At 35.0% G+C, this 17698-nt stretch overlaps 1 protein-coding gene across 3 annotated transcripts in view; it reads left to right on the top strand.

Moving 5' to 3' along the window:
* CDH19 (cadherin 19) overlaps positions 1-17698 on the top strand; it is a 66249-nt gene that overhangs the window by 611 nt on the left and 47940 nt on the right. Inside the window, exons 2-3 of one of the 3 annotated variants that reach the window (XM_054193079.1) lie at positions 9461-9552; positions 10826-10903. The exons of 1 other annotated variant lie outside the window; for it this stretch is intronic. The gene's annotated coding sequence lies outside the window, so the exon portion shown is untranslated. The remainder of the gene's footprint in view (positions 1-9460; positions 9553-10825; positions 10904-17698) is intronic. One more of the 3 variants, XM_054193078.1, reaches the window with a different exon arrangement.

Raw genomic sequence — 17698 nt, 5'->3', positions numbered from 1 at the left:
TTTTTTTTTGGTCTTAGCTTTACATTCACATTTCTGTTCACATCTCTCTTTATACTTCCACACCTAGCAACTGCAAAGTCTTTCAAACCACAAAAAAGGGATGTCCCTACTTTTGTTGGATCTCAAGTGTAAAATGGCAATTCATTAACAAATAAGATATTCAAAGAGCAGTGCAGTATTCATACTAGCAAAATATTTGTATTGCATGTTTCTTTCATAAACCTTCTATTAGGAAGTTTAGCTACAATTTAGTTTTCATGTTCCTACTTTCTGATTAGACTCTAGTCAAGAAACAGACAGTAGAATATAGCCCAGAGATATTTAATAGCTGTTGATTGGTTATTAAAATGCTGTCTGTCAGCTCGTTCATTTCTACAAATAATTTTGGTATGAAAATGGTAGGAATTGCATGGCTTTTGGATTATATCATTATTTTTAATAGGTTGTAATTTAGAATCAGTTGTGGTTGCAAAAACACTCCAGATAAACTACTTTTAATTTATAGCAGGATAAATTTGCTCTAAGGTGCAAAAATTGATCTTTGGACTCAATTTTAGGAGTTATAATGTTACATTTAAATGTTCAGCATTTTTCTGTTAGAACTGTTAAACCAAGCGCTCACATAAAATGAATACAGGTCTGTGCCTGAAGTTGAGACTTTCTGCATTTTTACAGACTAAAAAATGCATTGGTGTAAGAGCTACCAGACAATGAAAATCCCTTCTTGGAATTATTTTTAGGTAAAGGAGTGGGGAAGAAAGAGAGACTTGCCCACAAAATATGAAAAGTAGCTTAAAATTGAAGAATAAAATTACAAATCTACTATGGAAAGTCATGCATTTTTAGAACCAAAATATAACTATTTTAACCTAGTGTTAGGTAATTGAAATTGTAATGCACATTTTACATTCAGAACTGCTAAAATGTAGAATATTTTAAAAAAGAACTCAGTTTGCTGCCTCTCTGTTTCAGAATGTTTTACGATTACTAACCTGAAGTAAAGATCAGATAATATCATCACATTTTGATATTGAAATAAGAAAGTAATATGTGATATGCTATACAGGCAGATTTTAAGGATGCCCATAGTTTAAGCTACTTGTTGCTTTTCATCATTTTCCTTTGTTTTATTTGCTTTGATACTCTTTGGGGTGAAATTTGCATTGTAGTCTTTGCACTACATTCACTATTTATATAGTTGGAAAAGTCTTGTTTTGCTTAATCAGAAAGATTTGTCTATTTCTTAGATCAATTTAATTTAAAACAGGTAATTTTCCAACAGATCTAACAATACAATAGGTAATACTGAATTAAAGTATTAGTTCTTTTGTAGGTGGAAACCATTATTCACATTTTGCTTTGCAAGTCACAGAAAGTTTTGATTTCTGCCACAGGCAGTAGAAATGTGTTCCATCATGGTCCCTTATTTTTTTCTGTATTTCAACTACGTTACCAAGACTTTTTGAATCTACATGATGCTAAAAGAAGAAAGATGTAACAGAATGTCTTCCTTATCCATCCTTTCAATCTTCTTAACCCAGCAAAATACTTTTTTCTGAAGATGAATGACTTGAGAGGCCAGAGAATGTGTATGGTAGCCTCAGCTGTCCTGGCTATCCTGAGTGTTGTGGGAGGTTTCATTCCAGACCTTGCTAAATAGACAAGGTACATACCCATTACAGAGTTGTTGAGAATGGAGCAATGTCAACAAGATCGCATGGGATATTGGATACACAGATCCAGGTCTTCCCTCCGCAGCCGCATTGCCTGTAGCATAAAAGGAATTGCAATCGCTGCTGTTAACAAGCTGCAACTGGCAGCAGTTTTCAAAAGGACATTACTCGCAGGCTTTCTATCAGGGACACAAACATAATGAAGACCTTTTAAATGGAAGGTGATATTAAATTTGAATCCCTCATTCTCAGGCCACTGACCTAACTGTTAAATCAAACTCTTTTGAGACAACAAAATTAGAAACATTCAAATAAACAATAGCATAAGGGATATTCAATTGGGAAAAAAAAAAAGAAAAAAAGACATAAAACCTTAGTAAAAGACTTTGTACTGGACAGACAGTACATTACTGGAACTAAATATGGATTAGAACTGGACAGTATAGTACTGGAACTAAAAATATTATAATATCTGAAATAAGATTAATAAAACTATCTTAAGGGAGAACTCTAAGGTTTATATTATTTGCTGCAATGTTGAATTTATAGAGGACAAACTCTTTTTTGCTTTGGCACTATTTTTTTTTTTTTCCAATTTATGAGTGACAGTTGTTGCAACCTTAAAATTGCTAACTAAACACTAGAGGAAGCGTAAGCTGTCACCTAACATTTTCCTGTTTTACTTTTTACGTGGAATTATTACACACTGGAAGTCAAAACACATCCTAGTAGAGCAAATTATAAAATATAAATAACAAAAGAATAACTGAAATCGATGTGACTGAGCACTGTCTTTATGTATTTATTTTGTTTTGAATCTAGCCAGGATAGAATCTTTCTGCAAAATAAACTCTTTTTCAGTAATTTACAGATCTTTAAGACTGTCAGTGGTGAATAATATGGCTAAATAAAATAGCAATTTAAAGTTCTTGAAGTTTTATTTTGCTGGACAATTTTCTTTTTAAAGCTGTTTTTATAACTATATTAAGCAATATTATATACTGTTATTATATTAAAAATATTTTAAATACTCTGCCCTCATTCTCATGCAGCATAAAGAAGGTTTGCAGCTCTTCATTATTAGCATTCAGATGGTATAACTAAACTGATGAGTTCCCTTAAATAAAAAGATTGCAAAAATTAAAAAGTATTTACAGAGACAATGTTTGGCAAACGATAAAGACACTAAAGTTAAACACACTTTTGCCTGTAGAGAACCTTTTCAGAATGTTGAAAAGGATATGTAGAATACATGGGGAACAATTTACATGGCAACATGGTCAATTTTTCCCTCTCACGGTTCATAAATTGAAGTGGGGTAATGCCATCTGTCAAAACTGGTTGGAAAAAAACAGGATCAAAAGACTTCCCAAAGAAAACTGTATTTATTTAGAGTCTTTTTAATAATTTGAAGTTGTTAAATGAGATCTAGATACCCAAACAAAAATTTATCAGGAGATGGAACAAGGAGCTATGTTTTATATTGCTTTGTAAACAGCTTGTCACTCGCTGGATGTGGTCAAAAGTAAACAGAGCTTACTTCTTAGGAGTTTTACCCATGGTGACTAAATAGAGGAAGCAAAAACTGAAAAGACGTGAAACTTTATTAAATCATTAACCTGTGATTTCTGGATGATTGCAAGCACTCTGAAAATTTCAAGAAAACTGCCAACAAACTTCATAAATAAAGCTGAGAAAGTCATAACACAGCATCATGTAAGAATTTATATAATCCAAAAAACTCTAAATGTTCTCTGCATATTTTTTGAAATTTACTGAAAACAGTCATAGAAGCACACATCCTCGTACACAAAACCATGCTTAATGTTACGTATTGGCATGAGAAGTATGAATGTGCAAACTGCTACAGAAGCTCTCTAGTGCCCTGATGCAATTGCATGGATTTTTGAGAAGATGGACACAGACTAGTAGTCGTCTTAACTTTTGACTTATCCATGACATTTGAGGTGATATGAAACAGGATTTTTTTTTTTCTAAATGCTGCGAATTCCTTCTCTCTTCCATCCCTCAGATGAAGAACATAAAAAGAGACCATTGTCCAAGGGTCCATGAGCCACAACAATGGGTCACGCTTATGATGCCCTTCCCAGGCGCCTCAGCTTCCCATGGAGCCACAGAAAACTTGAGGGAAAAAATGAAGGGACACAAGGATGTGTGCCAATACCGTGCAAACTATAAAACCCCCATCTTTGTTAACAAATTGGAAAACAGTGCTGGTTTCAATTACTGCCCTGTTCATCTTCAAACAGCTGATGTCTCACTCTGTCTTTCCTCATGAGATGCAGACAGCTGTTGAAGAAGATTAAGGGCATTGCTGGTGCTCTTTTTATGTATCACTGTGATATATATTGGCTCAGCCAAAATTTACCCTTAACGGTGATTCCCAATGGTAGATGAGCTAGAATGATTTATGCTTCTTTATATCCCATGAGGTACCCCTGGAAAATAAAAAGACATTTCCAGACAAATTAAGATGACAACCAGACTTACAGAAAGAAAATGTGGTAAGTGTATTGGTTTTCCCCTAACATCAAATTTAACATATAAATTGAATCGGTTTCAAATGCCAGATCATTAGATAGCTGGCGTACACAGCTATTTTCATAGAAGACTGACCCATGAAATGTATAAATAGCATTTGGAAATGTCACATAGAGATAAACTGTGCTGATTGCTCATCTTTTCATATGGGCGCTTTCAGGAGTGTGCAAATGTTTTAAAATTAGACCCATTTTCTGGTGCCTTACATGTAATATTATTCTACTCAATTCTTTATCTATCTATCTATCTCAGCTATTTTTTTAAGTGATCATCTTATGAAAAGATTTTTTCCCACTTAAAGATTATGGGAAAACAGAGCCTAGACTCAAAGACTGTCACAGTTTAAGACCAATTTGACAGTGTGGAGACTAAATGGGCGCGGTTACCCTAACATTTTAACCACAGCTATATGAGTTTTTTTACAAGTGACATGACTCCCCTGACCTGCAGGAGGAGATGGTGCCCTCCAAGAGGAAGATCAGGCAGGTCAGCACAGCAGTCCCCACCATGTGGGGCAGTCTGAGATGGGGCTGTCGGTGTCCCTGGGGTCTCTCTGGTTCCCTCTTAGAGTCCTCCCACGTGTACCCAAATAGTTTCTCCACTCGCATACTCCAGGGGTCCCTCCCTCACGTACCTCCGGGGTGTCTCCCTGAACAACACTAACCCCCATCAGTTGCTGGTTCCACAGGCAATATATGACCAGGATTCCCTGTTCAAGTTCACTCAGCACCCTGCACCAGCCCATGGACATAGCTGTTGCTGGGCCCTTCTGGGCTTTTGTCCTCTGCTGGCTGATCCCACAACCATGGGGAAGCTGACTGCACCCAAGGTGCTTCACTGTTCTGGTGACAGGTCTGCTCCCCTGCGCAGTGGACTTCACATCCTAGTGCTTCCAGGCCCAGCCATACACATATACAGACAAGTAGCAAATTTCACGAGATAGATCAGTAGGAGCAGCTAAAACAGAGCACTGCAAACTGCGTGCAATGGGAGCCTGAGCCTCCCCCAGATGCTAACCCAAAGCCAGATCCTGAAGCATCCTCTCTTGATGGGCAGAGCTAGTTAGTTCCACCACTGCCATCTGAATGACCCAGACAAGTAACTGCATGCTCTTAGCGACCCAGCATTAACAAAACAAAACAAAAAATTCCTGTTACACTGAGTCCTTAAAACCAAACCTAAGAATTAAGTTACATTAGAAGAACATTTTTTCCTGTAAATAATATTGTTTATTTCCCACAAATTAAACTATTCTCTCAGAGGAAAAATAAATTTAAAGCAAGAATTTACCCCCAAATATGGGTCTGCAAACATGGGTTTGTTGCATTTTGCATTCAAAGAAACTCTGAAATATAAATTTATAATCATAATTTCCAGATATATTATATAAACTGGAAACATAAATAATTCAAAGATGTGAATAACTGGTAAGTTGTTGTAAATCATGGATTTTTGCTTTTCTGTCCATGGTTTTTTTGTTGCATGGTTTGCCTTTTTTCTTTTTTCTTTTTTTTTTTTTTAAATCTCTTTTTCTGATAGATAGCCTCTCCAGAATAATAGCTGATTTCCAAGTGGAGAAATACTGTTTAAGTCTGAGCTACTACAATCTGATTGAGTCCATTTTGTTTCAAATGAAAACAAGGCAGCACAGCAGAGTGTTGTATCATAAAAATGATAGACTGTATTCCTCAGTATTACTAATCATAAATGTCAGGGAGAGTAAAAAGTATACTATTTCAGTAGGATATCTGAAGATAAACCCTGTTGTAACAAATTCAGTAGCCTTTTACAGACAGCAACTTTAGATTTCAGTTTGCAATTGTCGTGTATAGACTTTCTTTTTTTAGTCTGGGTATGTTGGAGCAATGCTCACTATTACCTAAACCGAGGAATTGAGATGAGCCTACACAGTCACGTAGCAGAACCTATTGGAGAAGAAATTGATGTCAGTAAAGGATTGAAATCATATTCACCTGTAATGCATGAAAAATGTGAAAGTTTTAATGTATATGTGACAAAATCACAGAAAACTATGAAGTGAGGAAATAAAGGAAACTTAGTTTTTCTTTGATGTTTTTTTCACATCCAAAAGAAACATGTTTATTTTCTTTCTACAGTACGACATAGTATTTATGATTTACATATGAAAGTATGATACTGTAGTAGTATGATATTATGATAGTAATCATATTGATCATAAATCATAGTAATCATATGGAAGAAAAGCATTTTGGTAACAATCTGTGTTAAGTAGGGATTCAAAATGTGTGAGAATATAACATTCTTTTTCTTGTTCAATCTAGAGACAAAAGGTGTCTAAAAAGTGCTTACATTTTAATTCAAGGTAACTTGTACCAAGAAGATAAATAGCATGTTTTATAAGAAATTCAAACATGGTTTTAAGATAGTTAATCAACAAAAAATATTTGTTCTGGTCTAATTTCCTTTACCGGAATCATTTGTCTCTACCTAAAATTGCAAAACATTCCTATCAGAGGAACTGTGAGCTATACTCCTAAATGTAAATTAGTACTAACTTATTTAGCAAGATGTGCCTTGATCTTCACTAATATTAGCATGAACTCAGAAGTGAAAGAACTTGCTCAAAAATAGAATATTTCTTTAGGGATGGCAATTAGATTAAGAATGCAGTTCCACTGACCTGTTTGTAGATGTCTTTTAGGTAATTTATTAGCTTAGGTTAATTGTCAAGATCCTCCCTAGACAGAAAAAGAGTTATTTAGACTTCATATCTTAGTTACCTTTCTTACAATGCAGGAAAATAAAGATGCCTTTCTTTTTCCATTGACTATTGAGGGAGCCTCTATAGGTACATTGCACTAGGTCTTTAAATTTCAGGTGCTTAAATTAATAAACACAATCTAAAAAAAACCATGGGAGCCTATTAAAACCAAAAATGCTATCTATGCTATAAAGAATAACCATTCACAGGCATGGAAAAAAATTAGATAAACCCTTAGATTATTAGCAGGCCTATAATACATATAAGTCCACAAAAACCACCAGAATATTTCATCTTGTAGTCACAATTTTTCAATAAAAAGGAACTTTATTCCATCTTATGTTCTGTTCTTCTGGTAATAAAATTAATTTTTCTACCTCATTTAGCAGTTGTATTTAGCAGGCAATGATTCTAGGAGTACAATTAATTCACACAAATAGTACTAATAAAGGTAAGATAATAAAATAGTAAAAATGTAACAAGTAAAGCTAAAAAATAAAAGGAAAATTAAACTTTTTGGACAGTGTAACTTGGCCAAGGCTCTGATATATCTTGTCAAAGTGACAGTGGGTACCTGTGGAGAAGCACTGGATGTTTTTTACTCAGCAGAAACTGTGAATAAGTTTGATTTAACTGAGGCAGAGAGGCTGCAAATTGATTTCTTGATTCATTTAGGACACAGTCAGAGGTAGCATATAGAAAACCCTAGAGAGAAGAGAACAGCATTACTGTTTCCTTCCTTAATAGGTGTAAAAGGTTGGAACTCTGTCAAGTGGCGGCAAGTTCATCTGTGTAAAAGACAATGTAAGGTATTTGCCCATCAGACACATCGATTGCTTGATGCAAGGGAGAACCATAGGTGACAACCTCAGCAGCTGCTGATGGCTTGCTGCCTCCCGCAGCTGGAGGAAGGAGATAACCAGGCGATGCTGAGCCAGACCAATCCTGCTGCCAGTCACACCACCAAGCTCAGGCATTCAGGCTACTGCTGACAAATCACAAGAGGTTTATTAGTCACAGCCTTCTCCATCTTGCTTTATATTGCTTCATGAAGTTAACAGTTCAAAATTAGTTCACAATCAGTTAAAAATCAGTTCAAAAAATCAAATTTAAAGTTATATATTCTCACCTCCCTCTCTTAAGAGAGGAAATAAATTCAAAGAAAACAACCCTCTTCAAGTTTTGAAAAACTAAATCGTTAAACTGTGTGGATTTCACATATAAAACCCATTTTTAAACACCGATGTATTTATAAACAATGGTCATAAAATACCATGGAAACATTTTTTTGTTTAAAAAAAAAATCATTCACTTATCTTTCACTGAAGTCACAATGACTTATAATGTCTTTCTCTTGTAACCTTCATTCAGGCCACAATTATAGCAGGGGAATCTTTTACCACATTTTAAGATTAATTTGCCATTTGCCGATAACCTTAAGGAAAACCTATAGAGTTGAATTTACTCCATTAAACTCAACCAGTCAAAGACCTCTTTCTATAAAGAATGAGAAAGCCAGGAAGAATCTTGATTATCAGATGGGTAAAGGGATTATGCTCCAAGTGCTTTCTGTTTTGCATTTGTTCTTGTATTGAGCCAATCTTTATGTGTTGATTATTTATTGGTTAGAAAATTATGCTAAAATCTTATCAAAAGCTATTATCTTAAAATATTAATCTGCTTTCCATTCTTTTCATCCCTCTACTTCCTACACAGGAAAAAACTGATTCTTTTGGAGATTTTTCTTTTGTTTGTTTTTTTTTTTTTTGGTTGGGTTGGTTTGGTTTTGGTTTTATTTGTTTGTTTTCTTTTGTTTATATTTTTTTCAATTCATAGCAGGTGATTTCTTTGTTCAAACAACAAACAACAAGAGGGTCTGACCAGGGACAACAAAAGTGGCTGGTGTTAGAAGAGAGGGAAAAGGTACACTGAAGTCATGATGCTACTGAAGAAACTTTTGTTAAACTATAAGCTATAAACTATAAAATATTCTTTAAGGGGATTGCAGAAGAGCAAGGTAGTCCTCTGAGAGTGTAAAAAGGAGACTTCTTACAATTCATTTACCATTTAGCACAAAAAGAACTGAATTTTTGATACAGAAGAATGTTATACTGAGAGCTTGTGGAGGAAGTGCTCTTCAAGGTGAAGTGCTTTCATTGCAGATGTATTATGTGGCCTGTATACTGAATCAGTCACTATTTCCACAAAGATGGTGTTGTAAATCCAAATAGACTTAATTGTAAGAATCCTGATAGCAGATCGTAATTTGCTCTAACATTGCCTTTTCACAAACCCTGTTTGGTGTCTATTTGATCTTAGCTGAAAATAGTTCAGCATCCAGTTTGATATCAAAATTTGCAGAAAAAAAAAAAAAAATCAAGTTGTGTGATCCACGGATAAATATGTCCTCTTTTCCTGTTTATATGAACCAACTAGATTTGTATGAGACAATAATTTATTTTTTTCTGATTCTCTTTAACAGAGAAAAATATTCCTTTGAATCATTTCAGAGAATTTGATCAGCTTGGAATTTTTCCACTTTGGAATAGCTCAGAGTTCAACCATTTCCTCAAGGTAAAATATTTTTTTCAAGCAAATTACAATTTTAAGCAGTAGTACTGTTCTATTCATTTATTTTAAATATTGCTCTGTGTTTTCTGTAAAACTCATCTGATATGAAGTAAAGAAAATGGCATGATATCCCAAAAGGCAAATTCAGAACATCTAAAATCCCTTAATTATTCCCTGTTCTAGCTGGCATGTTACCTTTTTTCTTTTGGAAGTTTTGTGTGAATGTTTCAGACATTTGTTTCTTTAAGTTTTACTTAATCCTTCTTGACACTATTTCAGCAATGAGTTAATACATTAGATTTATTGGTTACTCTACTGAGTAGAGCTTATTTTCACGTTCCACTGAGGAAGCTTGAAATTTATATTTATTGGTTAAAAAAATTATACTTTCTATCCAGTGGGGATTTTTTGTTTTGTTTCCGCATTGCTATGCTAGCGTTCTTAGCATGGATAACAGCCCTGGCCCCCCAGAGAGGGGGATTTCCGCGCAATGCTTAAGATTCCAGAGCACCATGCCAATACCCTGCCCCTGTTTCTACACCTTTGTTACCGCACAGCTGCGAGGGTGAAATAGTACAATAACATAATCAGCATTAGCGACGTACATTTTGAGTCATATTACAGTTTAGGGCAAGCAGGTCACAAAAGTAATTTGAACGAAAATGAGAGGGGAAATGTAGAGAATTTACTTTTGTAGCTGATAGTTGTTGGTAATAACAGCAAGAACTCAAGACTAAAATATTTTTAGTGCTCTCTTGTTCATCATTCTCTACAGCAAAACTGTGAGAAGAGGGTGTAATCCCAGTTTATCTCTACACAGATTTTCAGACAGTTGCCTAAATACTTTAATCTTAGGTATTTTTAAACAAAGCACTAGTGAAATGATGATGCATTACTGAATGAAGTTTCAACCCAAGGTAATTGAGAACATCTCTGTATTTTGCAAATACACTGCACAGGAAAATACCCTGCCATTCATTATACTGGCATATGATGTCTTTTGTGAAAGCAGTTAAATATATTTCTGGAATTTAGGCACTGATTTTCAGAGTCATATTTTAATTCTGCATGTCCAGAGAACATAAGTTTTCTTTAAAATTAATGCTTAGTGTTGAAAGCTACATAGGCTCTAGCACGCACAGTACAAAATTCATATGCCCTGTAACAGCCTTTGGGGGGGGGGGGGGAAACTAACCAAAAAACCCCCCACAAAATCTAGTTTTATATCAGAAGTCCTGAATTATAGGGCATTTTCTAATAAAAACATTTTTAATAGGAGACTTCTAAAAAGTTAAAATGTGCTGAACAGTAGTGGACTTTGGAGAAGGGAGATGAGAGGAAACCTATCATTAAGGTAACTGCCTATGTTATCTCACAGCTCATGAGAGCTTCCTGGACAAAGCCAAACTTACCTAAAAAAAAAAGCACCCCAACTCTTCTATTATTGTATGGGACAATGAAAGAAATTCACAGTAGTGGTGTATCTAACTGTTCCCTGTTTTCTTTCACTTTTGTTAACAATCTTTTCATTTCTCTGAATATTTTTCCACATCCTGTTACCTCTCATGCCATTTATCCACTATTTACAAGTCCTGGGCAAGAATCTATGAAAGGATCCAAACCTCCTGGAATGATAGGAGATAGCCGGCATGACACAAAATATAAATCTAGTGGTAAAGTCTGATACCATGGTGAGCAATGGAATTCCACCCAGGGAGAAACATAGGTGTCAGTCTGCTCTCAGAATTAAATGTGCAGGTGAATCTTTCAGGTTCAACATCCTGCTGAAAGCTGGCACTAAAATTAAAATGCAAGAAAAGAATGAAATAAAGCAACAAAAAATACAATAAAGCTGCAGTGACAATTCCCATCTCGGCTATTTTTTCAAATTTGCAGGATTAAAATGAATAACTGATGTACTCAGAAATGTCATGAAAAAGAGCCACAGAATTCATTAATCTAGGGAATTAAATTATCTAGAATTGGTTCTCTAAGACATTGAAGTTATAGGTAGATTCAATGATTAAAACGTCCCAAATTATAGGTATACTCAATGATTAAAATATCCCTGTCCATTTACTGGTGCAAAGTTCCCAAAGAATGTTTATGACATTTATAATATTTACCAATGCTGTTTAGGAAAGGTGCAGTGCAGCAGGCCTGGTTTACGATTTTAATCTGCCCAATTGCTAAATGTTGCATAAAGCAGAAGGTGTGGGAAAGAAGGTCAAAATTAAGCAGACAGAAAAAGAAAATTATTATTGTTCTTAGAGTTAGTGGTTGATCTCAAATCAATTCAAAGCAAAAGACTTTCAGTGCATGATCAAAAAGCTGAGAAGCAGGGAAGTCTCTGAACTAAGTAAATATGTAATTTTTTTTTTTACTTAATTTTGTCACATCCATCTTGACACCATCAGCATAACAGTTGACTATGCCACACTCTTATTTTAAGCCAACAGAATGCAGTGCCCCTAAATAGATCACGCTGCCCATGACAAAATGATGTGATTCATAACACATTTTTCAAGAGACGTCTCCTTCAGTCTTGCTCTTCCACATCTTGTGTCATGAGCAGCATCACTGCAAATTATATCTGTGGACTGGGAACAATAAGAATTGACTGTGGTCCCTTTGTTTTCACTAGATTGCAAAATTCAAAGTGTGTTGTCCTCTGTTACTGTTAAATTCACATGGGTTTTACAGAGTTTAACAGACCAGTTTGGGAAAATTTTTCAAAATAAACTCTAAATAAATGGATAACATAATTCATAGCCTCTCTTAATACGGAAAGCACTGCTGTTACCATGCCCTGGTTTCTAGTTCCTTTTCATTCCCCTTGACTTTTTGATTGTCTTACTATCCAACATACAACTACTTTTGAGATATCACGGGGCAATCAAAGCCTATTTTTCACTAACTAAGGAACTGACACTTATTTATGAAATATATATATATAATCCATTAACAGTGAACTTTATAGACCTAAATAATTTAAGACCATTACTATCTGCAGGATATGAGTTCTGGCTTATATAAACTAGTGAATTAAGTCTTTGTCCATTCAGTTACTATGGCAACTTTATGGACTTCCCAGTTTCAGCTGGCTTGCAATGAATTAAACAGTCAGAAACTCTGACAGACTCCTGAAAGAAGGGGAATTATGTGGATGAAACCAGCTTTAAAGAAGTGAGATATCCATAGAAACCTATTTCAGCAACTTCTTTTGTAAGAACTTATTTTGGGGACAAATTTAAACAATTTGATTTAGTGAATTATGGTATCTTTGAGAGCTCATGCATATTCACATGTTTATATGCATTGAAGTTATCCACTCGGCCGCATAGGAACCCGAGAATGCTCTCGCGCCTGATGAGGGAAAGGAAATGCCTACAAAGGAGGCTTATTGATGCCCAGGTCCAAGGCCAAGAAGTGGCTTGAAAAGTATCCACTCATTTCAATGGACTTTGAAGTGCTAATTCTTCACTACAAATTTTCATTAGCCACTGTGAAGGTATGAAGTTTGAGAGAAGTACCCAAAGTCTTAGGCATCAATTTCACAAAAAATATGCCTATCTCCATGAAGTGGTCTCGTCTCCTATCCTGGTTTTTTCTTAAAATATTATCTCCTAGAGGAAACTCCCCTCATGCCTCTCACATAGTAACTGCTCAGTAATAACTAAAATATCCCTGTATTAGCAGCACTGTTTCCAGCACAGATCCAAAACATAGCCCCATACTAGCCACTATGAAGAAAATTAACTCTGTCCCAGCCAAAAACAGCACACAAGGTCAAACATGCATCATCTTTGGATAAATTTGCTATTTGCAAAGGTCTCATGTTTCTTCATTAGTTCAACTTCCAAGACTTCTGTCTCCTGCTTTTCAACACAGTTCTTCACAGATCTCTGAAATCTTCTCAGACTACTTCTGTCTTCCATAACCTCTCTTTGTTTCTTGATGACAAAACTTCTTTTGGTAGTGCATGTTATGCCACTTCATCATTAAGGTCTGATAACAATAACTTCTATAATTTTCTTAATCCATTCTCTTACCTCCTTTGTTCTGGAGAAACTACTTTGACTATGCAATGCACCACATTAATACCACAGCACCAACACCAGCCTTTGGTGTTTTTAATATTCTTTTGAAACAACTGGGAGAATACTTAACAGAGTGCTCTACTGCTTTCTACAAGACATGGTAGAAAGGAGTTGCACTGAATTTCTGCAACTCCTACAGATTTCAGTTGAGAGGACACAAAACCATTACAGAAGTAATATTTCTGAATAACTCCATTTGAACTAATCTGGACATATCTGTAAATTTTAGCTAAGACTGACTTTTAAAGCTGAGGAGAAAACTGAAACATGCAAAGGACCTGCCTGCTGCTCTCCACAGCCCTGCTCTACTGCAGCGTGCACAGCATAGGAGGCAAGTCATGTGAATGTCTTCCCTGGACTGAAAGGCCCCTGGCCCAGCATACTTGGTGCTCGTTTCCGATGCAGGTCTGACTCCATGTCTAGCTTCTTTCCTAAACACTGTGTGAAAATCAAGTTTTGCATTTTAAACACCAGGCTCTTCTAGTCTTACGTCTTGTCACTTACTACTCGGCATGATTCCTACCCTGGTATAGTCACCCTAGCCAGGATTTAGTTTTAGTGTGAACTCCTCCTGTTTCTGCCTCTTTCCTCCACTTTTTTCTTAGCTTAAGAAGCTTCTTCGAGTGAAAGAAAAGAGGGTGATGAAATTTAAAAATGTTGAGTTTGATCGTGCATTTTAACGCTCTAGTAATACATAAAGTACTGAGGACGCCTGCACAGTTTGAGATACAAAAGCTAAGGCTACAAAGTACATAAATGCTCTTGAAATAGGCAAAATTACCCTCTGAATGACTCACGGGGACTCTGGCTCAACAATATAATACAGTACAGTTTATTTTTTACAATAGGTTTCTATGAAGTAAAATATCAAAAGAAATCTGTACAGAGAGGTCTGTTTGAGAGATAGCATTGAACAGAGAAGCAACAGAGGCTCACACAGGTATTGAGGGGATAATGACACACAAAGATTAAAGAAAAAACTTAGATAAGGATGCAATAAACTAACTGTTATTGCAGATGAGTTACAGTGGTGGGAACAGAACCGACGGGTGAGTAGGTGGTTCATCAATCTTAGGTGCAAACAGAGAAATAGTTTTTAAATGAAGAATGGGGAAAAAAGTGGGGAGGGATCCTCAGTGCCTCAGCTTCTCAGTGAGAAAGGAGAATTCAATGTAGGGTAAGAATCATATTGTAGTAAAGTAAAAATTGGTTGCAAAAGGAGAGAAATGAATGAAAAGTTATAAAAAACAGAACAGAAAATATGGAGAAATAACAAAATATTTTGCTATCCTTTGCTAAGAGAAGTGGGTGTCTGGCTTTCTTCTATCAAAAGTACTAGTCCAGAAGATAAGTAATCTTATCAACTAACATCAACAATTAGCTGAAATAACATCAGCTGAATTTTGGGGGTTACTTTGAATTCTTCAGCCATATTGAATTCTTAATCCAATTTTCCAAAGCTCTTACTGCTTCTTCTTTTTTTTTTTTGTTTCTTTTCCCCTCTAAAATAATATAATACACTTGAAGACTGACCAAATTTTAAGGACCCGAGACAAAAGTGTGTTAAAAAGGCAGTATTTTACCAGAAGTATGTGTGAGTGTTCAAGGCACCAAATAATAACTAGGAAATTTTCAAAGGCTATTTGCTACATAGATATAATATATTACAAAAACCTCCCAACAACATAGTACGAGCTGAACCATGACTTTTAGAAAGGCAAGTTTCAACACAAATTCTAGTGGTGTTCCTGACTTTCTGATTAATGGAGTTTTAGTTGAAAGGGAATTTATAATTAATAAGAATGTCCCAAGATATCTTAATTTGATTTGAGGTAAGGACTATGTTGAAAGATAATGGAAGTATAATGGAATTTGAAAGATAACAAACAGTATTTTCTCCCCTCATTTTGTAGGAAGAGATATGTTGTATGTACCAAGTAGAAAGATGATAGAAGAAAATGGAATTTTATTTTATGGATAAGCATGAAAATAATGGACAAAATTTATACTCTGAGATATCATAGGAAAAAAGAGTGTCAAGACCTAGGTCCTGAATACTATGCAACCTAGATATTTTTATTTTTTTTTAACCTGAAACTATTCTCTCATGTTATGTTAGAATATAGGAATATCAGAGAGGTCTAAAGGAACTCATAGCCTTTAAAAATAGCTGTAAAGTCATGAATTTCTAGAGGATGCAATACCAATAGCTAGAAAAGGCATTCTATTTTTAGGATATTTTTAAGACTCTCATAAAATGTGATTCCATCAAAAAAAAAAAATTAAAAATGCACACAATTTGCAAATCCAATGAGGTTTGTTGGACTATACCTAGAATATTTCATTCTACACCTGCATAAACAGAACAGAAAAGAAAGCAAATCCTTTTTTTTAAAATCTTTGACATGAAATTGATTATACGACACCCTTTATTTGGCCTGGATGACCTAATGCTCTGTTCCTATCCTGTTCTGAATAGCTCAGTGCCTGGAAAGTGCTTAATGGAATCAAATAAGAACTACATTGGATTAATATATCTTTGGTGTATGAGATGCAAAAAAGGATATTAGCCTTATATGTAATTGATAAAATGATTGAAGAAAGAGGATAAGGCATATTCCTGGTAGCAGAGCAGAACAGTGAGGTATTAAAAAAGGAATAAGGGTGAGACAAACCTCTGCTTATTGAGAGCTAAGCAGAACTGAAACTGAAGTTACTCCATTCAAGGGATAATGGAAGATTCATGAGCTGACAACTAGACTAAGGGAATAAAAAGGCAAAAAAAAATATTATATTTTTAGCAATTTTGTCAATTAAGTCTTTTCCGTCTCTACTTCTCACTATTCTGAAAGCTAGAAATACTCTTCAGTTTGTTGTCTCTATCAAAAAGCAGGCAAATTCTACCCTTTCCTGTCTGATGTTATCTCAGCCTTTTCTAAGGGAGGCACATTCTTTCAGCCTTTTTCCAACTGACTTCTACTGTGGTGGTGCACAGAGTGCATGTGTGTATGTATGTATGAAAGAGACATCTTCTGTTCATGAATTTAAATTGTATCTTTCAACTATATTATGTGTCAGAGCAAATTGTCTAGCTTATAATGAAAACTCTTAATACCGTTAAAAGTAATTGTTCCATGTTGTATTTACCTTAATGTGTTTTGCTAGTAAACAGAGAACAAAGTGAGTTAAAGAAAATTAAAAAAATCTTTTTTTTCTTTCCTTACCTTTTTTTTATGGTTTCTTTAACTGCTTGTAAGGGACTGTTTTTATGATTACTTATTTACTTTACAAATGGGTCCTGGTAAGCTTACACAAGTATAAACATTTGAATTTGATTTCAGTCCAGTTTCCCGTTGACATAGACTGGATGATTTCATTTAAGGGTGTTTCTGATTTACCTCATTTTATGTGGAAAATTGACTCTAAAGCCAAAACCACTGGTTTAACATAAGTCAAATCATAGCAAAAAACATCTACTTAACTGAAATGTTGAAGTTTCTTTTTTTCCTTGGGCATTTCATATTTGGAGGAATTAAATCTCCTCAAAAACCATGGGAAAGGTGAATTCATTGCGCTATTAGTTTTAATGTATGCAAAGGATAATTATGAATGAATGCAAAAAAAAGGAACTTGAATCCTAAAGAGAGTTTTGGAGCATTTCATGAGTGCCTTCCCAAAAATCATTTGGCAAACAGATTCAAGTGTGAATCACAGAATGTGGTCCTTTACATCGTTATGCTGACAAGTGGTTCTTCAGTACTGAGTGGTATCCTGCAGAGCCGAAAATGTTCCAGTAGGATTTGCCCAGTGAATCAAACATCTTGTAATTGGATTTGCTACTTCTCTACAATAAAAAGCAAATGCCAGAAGGCAAGAATTTCTGGTTTTACTGTGTACATTTGTTAGTCTTTTTAATCAGCAAAATATTTATGCAAAAAGACATGGATTTAGTCATAATTTTCTATAGTGCAAACTATCTTAAAAATAAATAATAGTCATAGTTAAGGAAAGCTACAATTAAAACTAAACATTTTCGTATTTTTAGTGTA

Source organism: Rissa tridactyla, chromosome 2 (genome assembly GCF_028500815.1).
Source record: "Rissa tridactyla isolate bRisTri1 chromosome 2, bRisTri1.patW.cur.20221130, whole genome shotgun sequence".
Lineage (NCBI taxonomy): Eukaryota > Metazoa > Chordata > Aves > Charadriiformes > Laridae > Rissa > Rissa tridactyla.
This window is presented reverse-complemented; position numbering and strand designations above follow the sequence as displayed.